Below are 14,208 nucleotides of genomic sequence, written 5' to 3' on the forward strand. Positions count from 1 at the left end.
GGCGAATGTGCTGTCATCTTTTGTCTGTTCTGTAAGGCTGTTTAAGGTAAAAGGAGTCTGTGTGGTCTATGGTATATATATATATATATATATATATATATATATATATATATATATATATATATATATATATATATATATATATATATATATCACAGACATATATATATATACATATATATATATATATATATATATATATATATATATATATATATATATATATATATATGCATATTTATATATGTGTGCGTTGTGTCTGTGTGTACACATAAGTACATACATGCGTACACGCACTGTGTAATACAGTCTTTGGTCTTATTGCTTGCAGTGTTGAAATTATTATAATATATATATTATATACATATATATTTATATTTATAGTTAGATATATTTATATTTATAAATGTATGTGTGTGCACTGTGTATACAGGGTCTTATTTCTTGCAGTGTTCAAATTATTTTTTTTTTTTTTTGCCCCGTAAATCCTAAACATTTGATCATTTGCTTAAATGAATACAAATTACCGGTTTAATTTTAGAAAATTACAAGCTCGAGAACTCAATCGTCTCTGGCTAAGTCCGAGTGTAAACTTTAAACCTTATTGACGGAGACAAAAAGGCTCTAAGTTGTGCTATTTTTCCAGACAACGCCACGAACATCTGCAACTGTTCTAATTAGCGTTCGCCCTAAACGCTGCAGCTGGAACGCGGCCTTTCGGTATCTTGTAATAAAGACCTTTTTTTTATGGACGAGTTAATCCCTGCTGGTTATTACTCATTTATTTAACGAGTGTTTGCTGGAGGATTTCCGCGCATGCGCAGACATATGCCACATCGAGTGTAGGAGGATGCGTGATGGAAGTTCGATGAAATATGAATGTGGAACGAGAGTGATTAGGAAGTCAGGCTTCGTACGTTGTATAATTTGTTCATGAGATTTTTTTTGTTATTCGGGTAATTAATCAAAGGTATAAATTATATATATACATATATATATATATACATCTATATATATTATATATATATATATATATACACGTATATATTATACCTTGGTAATTTGAGATAATAAACACAATTTTGATGGACCCAGTTAGAAGAAACTGGTTAGACTTAAAGAATGGAATTTATGGAATTAACAAACGGAATTTATGGAATTAAAGAGTGGAATTTTTTTTAATATAAGAACGGAATTTATGGAATTGAAAAACGTAATTGATGGAATTGAAGAATGGAATTTATTTCATGAAAGAGTGGTATATATTAACGGAAATGAATAACGGAATTTATGGAAATAACGGAATTTATGGAAATAACGGAATTTATGGAAATAACGGAATTTATGGAAATAAATAATGGAATTTATGGAACTGAAAAATGGAATGTATAACAATGAATAACTGAATTTATGGAAATAAACAACGTAATTTATGGAAATAAATAATGGAATTTATGGAATTGAAGAATGTAATTTATAGGATTAAAGAATGGTATTTATGGAATTTACGGAATTACAGAATAAAGTGAATGGAATAAAAGAATGGAATTTATGAAGCATATTTGAAATGTAAAGAAAATCTAGTATAGGGATTATGTACTAAATGCATGGGAGCTCTCTTCCTCCTCCTCCTCCTCCTCCTCCTCCTCCTCCTCCTCCTCCTCCCCCCCTCTCCCTATCTTATTCTCCCCCAGGTGGATCCCCCCCCCCCTAACCTAACCATCCCATGGCCGTTGTTCTCTCTCTCTCTCTCTCTCTCTCTCTCTCTCTCTCTCTCTCTCTCTCTCTCAAATCTGGTGAAAGTTTTCCCATTATTTTTTTATCCTATCTTATGGTTGGTATTAATTAGGGATAATATTTGCCATTGAATAATGGGATGAGGTTGCTAGCCCCATACTCTTGACCCCGTGGATGGTCAGTGATGATGGAAATTCATGCACGATTTTTATTTTATTTTAATTTTTATTTTCATTTATTTAATTTTTTTCTTTTTGCGAAAATATCCTCAGTTTCATAACGACTATGTAGCTGAGATACTACGATTGTAATACTCAATGCTTGAAGAGTGGAATATATTCAGATTCATTATCGAATAATATTTTACTGCTGAATATTGATTTGCTCCAATTCATACTAAAATTCGATCATTTTACTACTGAATATTAGTTTACCACTGAATATCAATTTGCTCCATTTTATATTTTAATAAAACCTAATCCTTTTTCGTGAAATCGATTTCCTTCAAGTAGACTGCGCTATAAGTTTTAAATGATTGCCCGCCCATTTGTTCATCAAATCGTTTCTCGTTCATTAAAATAGACCCAACTAATCTCGAAGAAATCTACGCACGCGCGAATATTCGTCGGGAACTGGATCGTCTCTCGTTAATTTAGTGACGCCAACAAATGTTGGAGTTACTGTTGGAGATGATGTTGGAGTTTGTTGCTTTCGTTCGTTCGTTTGTTGCGGTTGAAAGGCGTCACATGTGGAGCGGAGTAATGTTGAAGAGCCGAATTGGATGCGATGAGAAACTAATTAAAATAAGCACAGTTGGGTTAACCCACTCCTCCTCCTCCTCCTCCTCCTCTCCTCCTCCTCCTCCTCCCCTCCTCCTCCTCCTCCTGACTTGGTCTACTAATAATTCCACGCACATGAATAAGGATTCATTATTTTCATTAATTATTGTTTATTCGTTTTTTTTAGCCTTAGTTATTTTTAGCTTATTGTTGCCATAACAGTTTTTGCTATTGTGTAGTAATAGTTATTTAGGACAGACGTTCATTGCCAGACTATATATATATATATATATATATATATATATATATATATATGATATATATATACACACGTATGTTTATGTATGTATATATCTGTGTATGTATGTATTTCAAGTATATGAATATCATATGTTTTTATCAACAAGGTATCAGCCTAGTATCTAGGCTTGAATACATTACACGGACATAGTCACCGCAAGGCTACTTCATTTTGATTGGTGTTTGTTGATTAACCGTTAATTGGCGGCCCTTGTGTCTTGATTGTTGGTAAGTAGGAGTAATTATTGCACAGTACATCTTGTGGATTAGTCCTGTTAGATAGATTGCATTGTACTGCAGTGGATATATCTGATTGGACTGAGATAATTAGAGAGTACTAAAGGGTAGTATATAATGTATGCAGGGGATTTAGTGTAAATCTATATATATATATATATATATATATATATATATATATATATATATATATATATATATATATATATCTATATATACATATACATATAATCCATAAACGCACACAAGCAAACAAACACACATATATAAATATAAATTTTTCATTAATAAGTGAACATGTGTGAATAAACAGTGTTATTATTTTTATTATCGTTCCTTCCGTACCGTCAGTTATTGATAATTCAAGCACCAACTTACTATAATTATTTAAATTTAAAAGACACCTTTAAAAATCAACACATTAAATGTATTTAATAAAGTGTCAAAATTTCCCTAAATCTAGACCAGTCGTTTTAAACCTGTAACGTGAATTTATGGCTAGAATATTGTGTTAGTATAAGATCGCTATTAATTACGTCCAATCCCACTAACGTTTTTTTTCGAAATTCGGAATTTTAAAAGGATTATTCATTAGTGAAATTAAGCGTCCGCAGTATTTTTATGATTTACGTAAATATGTAAATGGTTTTTGTTTTCCAGCGTTGGTAGACGGCCAGCTAAGTAGTCTGGGTTTCATATATGCAGATATTAAGCCACGAATATTACTGAATATCGAATTTATTATATCTTGGGGATGAATTTTTTTTTTTTTTGGCCCCGTATTTAAACCAAGTGGCCTGGTTCGAATCCTGATGAGACAAATGAGCTTATTAATTATCAATTCTCTTGGGTGTAAGTCATTCCCAAGGCATAGTGAATATCAAATGAAGTGTTATTTGTGGCTCAGTATTTGTGAACATAAAAAAATTACGAAAGTATATTGAGCACAACATATATATATATATATATATATATATATATATATATATATATATATATATATTATATATATATGCACTTACATACATACACATATCAACTTATATCTCAATTGTTGGCCCGGTTGGTTAGGGCGTCACTGCACATTGATTTCTCCTCTATGCGCTGGTTCGAATCCACGAGAGGACAAAATTATTATCAAATAAAAGAATTCCCCTTCGGTTAACATATATGAAAATATTTCATTTCTGACGTAGAGTGAATTGGATATTAAGGGACATTTGTAGCTTAATGCTTACATATGTGTGTGTGTGTGTGTGTGAGCGCGCCATCACTCATCAAAAACTGCATTTGATCTCCATCCATCTCACACACACACACATTATACCCTGAGCGTTTTAGAAAGTCGGATGCTACAAATTAATTATAATCAGCAAGAGCGAACTCACCTTTTGCTGATTACCATTTATTCTGAAGAGCCACTCGCCTCTTTTTGTTGTCATTTCGCCCCGTAATGAGATTCACCAGCCTGAACTGTAACAGGTATTGGTAATTTATGCCATAATTAGGTATATTCGCCCCACCCACCCCCCCACCCCCCTCTCTCTCTCTCTCTCTTTCTATTGTCTTCGTCAGTAGGGATCAAGTGGAAGAATTGTCGTCACGAGATTAAAAAGTTGTTCTGTAATTAATATCATTTTTAATTGGCATCATGAAGTCCCATGATATAAATATTTTGATGAGTGAAGATCGTATCGACGTGGACCAGACCTCGGCACGTTGCGTAATGACTAGTTTCGCTCGTGCTTCCGTGTTAAGTAGAACGCGTAAAGAAAACGGGAGTTAGAGTCTAGCAGTATAAACAGATGTCGTAAAGAAAACGGGAGTCGCCCCACCTTGGTTATTTTCTCCTCTAAGAGATGGCGTTGGTAAGATGAGTAACAGCTGGTTCACGAAGGGTAAGGGTTGTCATTCTTAGTCTAGTTGTGCTGGTGTGTGTGTGTGTGTTCGCGCGCTTGCTTCCCCCGTCGTTTTCCGGAGCAGATTTGCTTATAAAAGGATTGCTTCCGCTTTTGTTTGTGTCTCGTGTATAGTGCGACGTTTTGTTAATATAAATGAAACGCTGGTTGTAATGATGAGTGATTCTTACGTTTGGTATACTAATGACTGCTCCTTGCTAAATGTCTGCGATTTTTACACAAGAAAAGGTAAGGGTTTCTCTCACTAGTTTATTTTGTTAGCCTAGACATAATTATATGGGAATTGTTATTAACGTAGTTTGTCATTAAATTAGTGGTTCATTAATGTGTCAAATGACATTGTGATTCACGAAATGCAGATATTAGTAAAGGACTTGCCGGTCTCCTATGGAAACGTTAAGGAGCTCTTGTCAATCTGCTCAAGGTCGAAAACGTTCTGGGGGCATTGCTTTTACCCCACGATTTTTTTTCTTGCTCTACATTCTAGTCGTGTGCCGCACATCACACAGATGTCAAATGGTTTTATTCTATCCCATCCGTCAAAGAAAATAAAGAAAAAAATTGGCAGCTTCATACCGAGTGATTATTTCGTTCAATAATCGTGTTTTCTTTGTAGTCAGCTGAATGGTTCATAGTGAGTTATTGGGTCGAATAAAGATTGTTGGCTGAATGTTACCCAGTTTCGACCAGGATTTTTTTTTTTATTCGGATATTTTTAGCACCGATCCTCGGCTTTGATGAGGGCAACGCAAAGTATCAGTTTCTACCTAAATTTTAACAAAGTTTTTACCAAAGATGAAATTCCCATGATCAAATCGACATTAGGAAAGCACGTTTTTAGACACCCTTCTAGCATTTAGCCCCTAAAAATATTAACCGAGTTGCCGTATATTTGTTGACAAAACTGAATTCATTTTAGTCTTTGCTCGTGTTGCATCATCGCAACAGATTTAGATGACCTGAATGTTAATTTAATGGAAAATAATATTTATTATATTGAGGACTTAGTGCAAAGGTTTTCTATATAATATATATATATATATATATATATATATATATTTATATATATATATATATATTCATTAAAGACCACATGTTGCAATATCAGTCTTACTGACTACGAGACGCAGTGAGGTTTGTGGCAGGGGACGTAAGCACCAATTGTGTTTGCAGGAGCAATTGGATTATTTCGTAAATAATGAGATATTTCAAAGCAAACTCATAATCACTTGAGTCAGTGAAATGGGAAAGTAAATCCACAGAAGTATGCGTGTTTGGCTTTGTTATTTCAAAACCAAACACGCATACGAATGTGGATTTACTTTAACAATGAGATATTTGAGCGATTAAGCCCGTTGGGTTGAAGCTGTTTTGATCAGTAGAGAAAAATTATTATAAGTTTTGTGATGATGTGGATGATATTATCGACGTTATAATAACAGGTAGTTTTACCATGTAAAAGGTGTATTATTTTATATATACCCCACATTCTGGTCACAGGCGTGGAAGAGCGTGGGTTCTTTTATGCATTATCCGAGGGTGGAATAACACATGTGCATCCGGAAGTGTGACGTGCATATGTTATTCATTGGCGCGCATTTTGTACCTTTGTAACGTCCTGTACTTGTATTGATTTTGTAGACGTGTCCCGTAACCCATATTTGTTTACTTACAAAGCCTGCATATATCTATCTATCTATATATCTGTGTATCTGTCTATACAAAAATTTGCGATCAATCGTGACAATTGTACTCATTTATGTTAGGTAAGTTTTTATATAAATGATTTTGCTAAAATTAAAATGTTGTTGAGTTCAATATAACTGATGACGTTGGTGGAGTTACCGAGTCTTTAAAATTGACCATCTTGCGCAAAATCTCTCTCTCTCTCTCTCTCTCTCTGGAAAACAACGGATTATTAAAGACATAATTATCTGACCAATGTTGTAATTTTTAAAGTTAAGGAATTCTGTGCAAATTCTCTCTCTCTCTCTCTCTCTCTCTCTCTCTCTCTCTCTCTCTCTCTCTCTCTCTCTCTCTCTCAGAATGGACTGCTTAAGATTACAGCGTCGGCTGCCACTTATGAGTAAGCCAGCAACTTTCTCTGTGTTGGTTACGCCCTGACCAATGGCCTGTCTGCAATAGGGAAACTACCTGTCACCAGGTGGGCGGGGCAGTAAGTACTAGACAGGGATGATTCGTGATGAGTAAGTCAATTGCTTGAGAACAAGAGGCCTTTAGTTTTCTTACCCTAAAAGTACAACAATTATCTTGGTATTTTTATAATATACTTACTCTGTTTGTTTATTAAACTTACAGTTATATCTGTTTATTTAGTAAACTTACATTTTGATCTGTTTATTTAATAAACTTACAGTTATATCCGTTTATTATTTTGTTTGTTTATTTTTTCTTTTGTAATAACTGATCTCTTCTTCCTATATTTCCTGTTATTTTCTGTTGCTCCTTTCAAATGAGTCCCATATTCTTTGGAAGCTTGAATTTCAAGTCTATGGCCCCTGTGGTAGGCTTGTTCCACAAATAGGGATCATCTAGTGAATCAATAATAATAATAATAATAATAATAGTAATAGCAGTTTTTATGAATATCAACGCCCAAGAGACTTAAATTTTAAAAACCACACAATGATAGGAATTGTAGCTGAATATGAAACCATTTTCTCCTGTAACATTTTAAAATTTTTACAAAAATATTTTACAGCACTGCGGCTTCTGATTAGAATCTAATTTTACTGTAAATAAATTTTACACATAAAATTACTAGCTAGTCCTTCGGGCCAGCCCTAGAAGAGATTTTATTTAACTTAGTGTATTGGTAAAACTGCTCTTTAAAAAAAATTACGAAGAGATTTGTTATATATTTTAAATATTCGAAGTAATAGCCATGTAAGACTTTGCGTTTTTGGCGTAAAGACAGAACTGGTCATTCAGGCAGCACCTTCTGTTCAGAATTCGCATAAAATCAAACTTGTTATCATTGAAGCAGCTACCAGCCATTTAGAATCTAGCACTGCTGAGGATTTAACTTATCCTTGTGTCAAATATAGAAATGAATTCGTATAATAAATTTCAAATGGTTTAAGTGTATATTAACAATTTTTTGTGGATTTTAATTTGAATAAATTTTTAGAAAACCCTGTTTCATCCTTTTTGGTAGATTCAATGGGATACAACACTAGAGCAGATGTTTAGGTCGATAAGCTAAAAGCTTCTACCAGATGTAGGGTGCGAATAGGGTAGAAGAGCAAATTCTGTATTTGAATTTCGGAAAAACATAAATACTGAAAAGAATAGTGATGAATTTGATAGAGTTACTTAAACTAATTGTTTATCAAAATCTTAAAAATGTTAAGCCGGAAAAAATCATATATACTTCGATACTTCGATAAGGACTGATTGTGACTTTGGGGTCATTTTGGTTTTTATGTATATGTGTATACTCTAAAAAAAATATAGCCCATAAAAACGCCAAAATATAGAGAGAAAATGCTATATTTCAGAGACTGCTGTCTCTCCCTTCAGATAGATGAATGAGAAAAGTTACAGTAAAGGTGGCATGTATACCAAGAGATCCATCCGCAGTTAACCCAGTTTAGGGCACTCCCACTGATATTCCTTCTTTAATCTTCTTAATTAAGCCTTGGTTGAAGGAGAACTTTATCAATGACATCTGAATCCCATGTGCCCTTTGAGATGTTCATTACCTGCCTGTTTAATCAAGGCCGATTCTGACTCTTGTACCAACAGTTGCTACTAAAAATTTTATGTGACAAATTCCAGTTTATTCTGTGGTTATGTTCATTTATATGGTTGAAAATAGCCGAGTTCTGTTTCCCATACCTAACTGACCGTTTACCTTGTATTAATCTCTGGGGAAGTGATTTTCCTGTAAAACCGATGTAAGATTGGTCACAGTCCAGGCATGGGATTTCGTAAACGCCTGTGTCCTTGGGGGATGTATTTTGTGGACGTTAATCAGGTGGATTTGGCTAAGGTATTTGGGTAAGTAAATGCAAAAGGGTTAGATTTTCCGAGATTCTGGGTCACCGTCTTAATCCTGTCCAGGTGTGGAATTTTTATTTTATTGTTGGGTGTCTCTCTGGTCTTGTCTTGAGGGGATCGGTAGAAAATTGCGTTTGCTTTGTGACGAAAGCTGCTTACGAAGTAGTTCAAATTCTTTTTCCAGGAAGTCTGGGGAACAAATTTGTAAGGCTCTGAAGAATAGGTTGCCTATCTTGATAGGAATGTCATGATAGCTAAAGTAGTGATTGTAGGAAAGTGAGGACCTTGGTTTTCTGTATATGGTAAATTTGTATTCTGTCGTGTATCTAAGTATTAAAACATCAAGAAAAGGAATTTTTTTGTCTGTTTCCCATTCAACTTTAAATTTGATGTTGGGCACTAATGCGTTTAATTTTGAAAGAATTAATTGAAATTGCCCCATCTATTATCCCAAAATGTTAGAATATCATGTACATATCTCATCCACAGCATGTTTTGGGGTTTTATTGCATTTATTACTGAAGTTTCAAAGTATTCCATGTATAGAGCGGCTAAAACAGGATTGAAGGACTACATTACTACACCCGAATTTTTTATTATAAATGATTCCCCGAATGAAAAATACGTTATTAGATACACATAATTCAACTAACTTTATTATTTTGTCAAGCGCCAATGGGAAATTATGTGAATAGGAGTCTACGTCAAGACTTAAAAGTTTTATGTTGTGAAGTGGTATGTGTGCTTCTCTGAATTTGGGACAAAAATCTTCCGAATAATGTTTGAATGTGGACTGGGAGAAAACGTGCCTAAAAAAGGGGGGAAAAAGGAGGCCAGCAAACATTTAGAAATTTGCAATCGAAAGCTCCGGCACATGAAACGATGGGGTCTGAATGGTAAGATTGTCTTTGTGAGTTTTGGGGGGAAGGCCATAAAAGTAGGATAGTTCTGGATTAATGACTTTAAATTTCTCTGATAGTCCAATGCTCTTTTTGCCTTGCCAGTTAATCTTATTTTTTTCCGAAAAAATTCTGTGGGACGTTTTGGAGGGGATTTTTTGTTTTCGGTCAGTTTGTCGTAAGTGTTTGTGTCGCTAAGGAGTTGGTTGATTTTGTCGAGGTAGAAGTCTTTGTCCATGATTGTGATTTTGCCGTTTTTGTCGGATCTACTTATTACACCATCTAACTTTTTTTGCGAGAGGATAGCTTTCATAAATTTACGGGGAACAGGATATTTCTTATTAATGAAACAGTTAAAGCATTTAGTAACACTCCTCTTAAACATATCTCTTCACGACTGTAAAATTTTGTCCGATAGTGAATTTATCAAAAGCCACTATGAAGTCTAGTGTTGGTTTACAGTATGGGGGGCGGGGGTGTTAGATAAATGTAAAACTTTGTTTTGTTGCTCAAGATTATTCCATGCGCTATTGTTTACGCAAGTTAAATAACTTATTCATCTACCTGAAAAGAGAGCAAGCAGTCTCTGAAATATAGTATTTTCTCTCTATATTTTGGCGTTTTTATGGGCTCCTTTTATTAATGGAATTCTGTTGTAACATAACATTTTTACCTGTCATATATATATATATATATATATAATATATATATATATATATATATATATATATGTGTGTGTGTGTGGTGTGTGTGTGTGTGTGTGTGGTGTGTGTGTGTGTGTGGTGTGACCTGGTTTAAAAAATGTTATGTTACAACAGAATTCCATTTAATAAAAGGAGCCCATTAAAACGCCAAAATATAGAGGGAAATACTATATTTCAGAGGCTATTTATTCATTTAATATCTGACATTTAACTCATGTTTCTGGAGATCTATTGCTGAGAAATCCCCTCCAAAACGTCCTCACAGTTTTAATTCGGAAACTAAGATTAATTGGCCAAGACAAAAAGAGCATTGACTATCAGAGAAATTTAAAGTCATTAATCCAGAACTATCCTACTTTTGTATGGCCTTCCCAAAACTCACAAAGACAATCTTCCATCAGACCCATCGTTTCATGTGCCGGAGCTTTCAATTACAAAATTTCTAAATGGTTAGCTGGCCTCCTTTCCCCTTTTTAGGCATATCCCAGTCACATACACATTCGGAAGATTTTTGTCGCAAATTCAGAGAAGCACATATACTAATTCACAACATAAAACTTTTAAGCCTTGAGTAGATTCCCTATTCACAATAGTACCAGCACAGGACGTTCTTCAGTTTTTGAGAGAAAAATTAGCCCTCTATTCAGATCATTTCCCATTGGCGCTTGACAAAATAATAAAGTTAGTTGAATTATGTGTATCTAATAACGTATTTTCATTCGGGGAATCATTCTATAAGCAAAAATTCCGATGTAGATGGGCAGTCCTTTAAGTCCTGTTGTAGCCAATCTGTACATGAAATACTTTGAAACTACAGTAATAAATGCAATGAAACCCAAACACATGCGGTGGATATTCTAACATTTTGGGATAATAGATGGGGCAGTTACAATGAGTTCCTTTCAAAAGGAAACGCATTAGTGCCCAGCATCAAATTTAAAGTTGAATGGGAAACAGACAACAAAATTCCTTTTCTTGATGTTTTAATAATTAGAGACACGACAGAATACAAATTTACCATATACAGAAAACCAACGTTCTCACTTTCCTACATTCACTGCTTTAGCTATCAAGATATTCCTATCAAGATAGGCGTAGCCAGCAACCTATTCTTAAGAGCCTTACGAATTTGTTCCCCAGATTTGCTGGAAAAAGAATTTGAACTAATTCGTAAGCAGCTTTCGTCTTTAAGGTATCCTTAATTTTCTACCGACCCCCTCAAGACAAGACCAGAGAGACACCCAACAATAAAATAAAAATTCCACACCTGGACACTAAGACGGTGACCCAGACTCTTGGAAAATCTAACCCTTTTGCATTTACTTGCCCAAATACCATAGCTAAATCCCTGATTAACGTCCAACAAAGACATCCCCCAAGGATACAGGTTTACAAAATCCCATGCCTGGACTGTGACCAATCTTACATCAGTTTTACAGGAAAATCACTTCCCTAGAGATTAATACAACGTAAACGGTCAGTTAGGTATGGACAACAGAACCATATAAATGAACATAACCACGGAATAAACTGGAATTTGTCACGTAAAATTTATATCAGCAACTGTTGGTACAAGAGTCAGATGATAGAATCGACCTTAATTAAACAGAGACAGGTAATGAACATTTCAAAGGGCGCATGGGATTCAGATATCATTGATAAAGTTTTCCTTCAACCAACGCTTAAGAGAGAAGGATTATCAGTGGGAGTGACCTAAATTGGTTTAACTGTGGATGGATCTCTTGGTATAAATACCACCTTTTCTGTAACTTTTCTCATTCTCATTTTATGGGCTCCTTTTATTAGATAGAATTCTTTTGTAACTGAACATTTTTACCAGTCATGTGTTACTGCATCTGCACACAGATGTTTTACGTGTTTGTTACGAAATAATAGTCGTACGTTAGCCTGTTTACCGCACCTACATACACAAATGTTTTACACCTGTTTGGCATGAAATCCAGATTGTTTTCAATGACAGCTGTATTCCCGTACTTTATATCATTTACGTACATACGTGTAAACAAAACAATACGTCTGTTATCGAAGTGAATATTTATTCAGTGGGTTTAAAAGATTAATTTTCAAAATAATATGAAAGAAAGTAATGGCTGCATTCAAATTAAAAATCAAATCGAAATTAATAATGTGGTGTCAAATCTACTGTAAATTTTTGGTATATAGCTTGTATTCCATTGGGAATTTTAAAGCATTCCAATTATTAATAGGAATCGGAACTGAGTTGGTCTACATAGTCTTAATGCCCAAGGGTAGGTGGTCAAGGATGTTAAGATTTAAATCTAACCTCCTTGTGGGTGGTTATGGATAGGGGTTTGGGTGGGGGGCGGGGGGGGGCGCTGCGGGGGTTTGATATGGGTTAGTTATCCGGCGGGCAGAAAAGGAGAGAGACAGAGCCTGGCCTTGTAGTAGGTATGGCTACACATGGGAGCATTGACCACCGAGAGGTTCAAACCTAGGTTCAGACCGTTGTTTTGACGAATTATTGAGTGATTACCATCTCTTCTTTGGTTGTTATATCAGTTATTCAGTATTTTCTTTGTGATGGACGGAGAAAGTTTCTCGTGGAAAATGCAAGAAAAAAAAAGAGAAAGAAAGAAAGATTAGCGGTTATATGCGATGAGCGTCTGGGAGGGTTGCCAGGTGGTAGGTGTGTTAATTGGCTACTTGGCAACTCACTCCGTTGTGGTTTCCAGGTGAACAGGTAAGGAAGAAGAAGAAGAAGAGGTACGTCCGTGCTCTTCCTGCTTCGTCTGTGTTTGTTTATTGTTTGTTTGTTTTTCGTATTTTATGATTTTCGTGGTTCTTATGCGTTACGTTTTGTAGTCGAATTAGTATTTTGATTTTTGTAAGTTTCCGATTTATATGTATGTTTTTTTTTTTCGTTATTTCATGTGTCCTTGCTTATATTTGCATTAGTTTCAAGTTTGTAATTTATTAACCTTCTCGTTTTTGTAATATCGTTTTCATTCTGTTGTCCTTTTCCCCGTCCCTCATCCACTTATTTTATATTTGTCTTCATTTTTTTCCCTTTTAATCCCCTAGCTTTATAATACTTTATGATAACCTCCTCTGTCTCACCACCTTCTCTTGTTCTTTTATTAGTTCTTTAAATCCTCTTTACATGGCGAGGGAAGGTGTAAAAACTGGATCATACAAGCTTAGGAAATAAAAGTTGGAATAATAACATTTCAAGGAATTATGCTCACAGTAATAAGAAGGGTGGAGCTTTAATTAGCAAGAGTATATTTCATGAGATAGATACCCAGGTGATGTTGCTGAAAGAGAATCAAGGAAACTTCATGTTTTTGTTGGGTGAAGAAGCTTAAAAAAGGGTACAAATAAGATTAAAGGAATCCATAAAAGATTGTAGAGGGAAGAAAGAAAGTGCAGAGAGATTGCAGACTAAAAGGAAGTGGTTGGTGGAGAAAAGAGGAGAAAAGCCACGACGAAACGAAGTAGAGGAGAAGAAGGAAGAGGCATAAAAGCAAAAGCAAGAAACTAGCAATTAGTAAACAGGAAGATAAAGCCAAATAGATCAGAAAAAAGGAAAAACGAAAGGTAAATATTAAAACTCAGAAAATTGGGTGAA

General features: G+C 34.7%; 1 protein-coding gene across 1 annotated transcript in view; it reads left to right on the forward strand.

Annotated features, from left to right (window-relative positions):
* Window positions 1-5,013: 5,013 nt before the first annotated feature.
* Window positions 5,014-14,208, forward strand: part of LOC135203661 (putative polypeptide N-acetylgalactosaminyltransferase 9) — a 322,597-nt gene continuing 313,402 nt past the window's right edge. The window contains exon 1 of the mRNA XM_064233527.1: window positions 5,014-5,200. The gene's annotated coding sequence lies outside the window, so the exon portion shown is untranslated. The remainder of the gene's footprint in view (window positions 5,201-14,208) is intronic.

The sequence above is a fragment of the Macrobrachium nipponense genome, chromosome 36, assembly GCF_015104395.2.
Source record: "Macrobrachium nipponense isolate FS-2020 chromosome 36, ASM1510439v2, whole genome shotgun sequence".
Taxonomy (NCBI): domain Eukaryota; kingdom Metazoa; phylum Arthropoda; class Malacostraca; order Decapoda; family Palaemonidae; genus Macrobrachium; species Macrobrachium nipponense.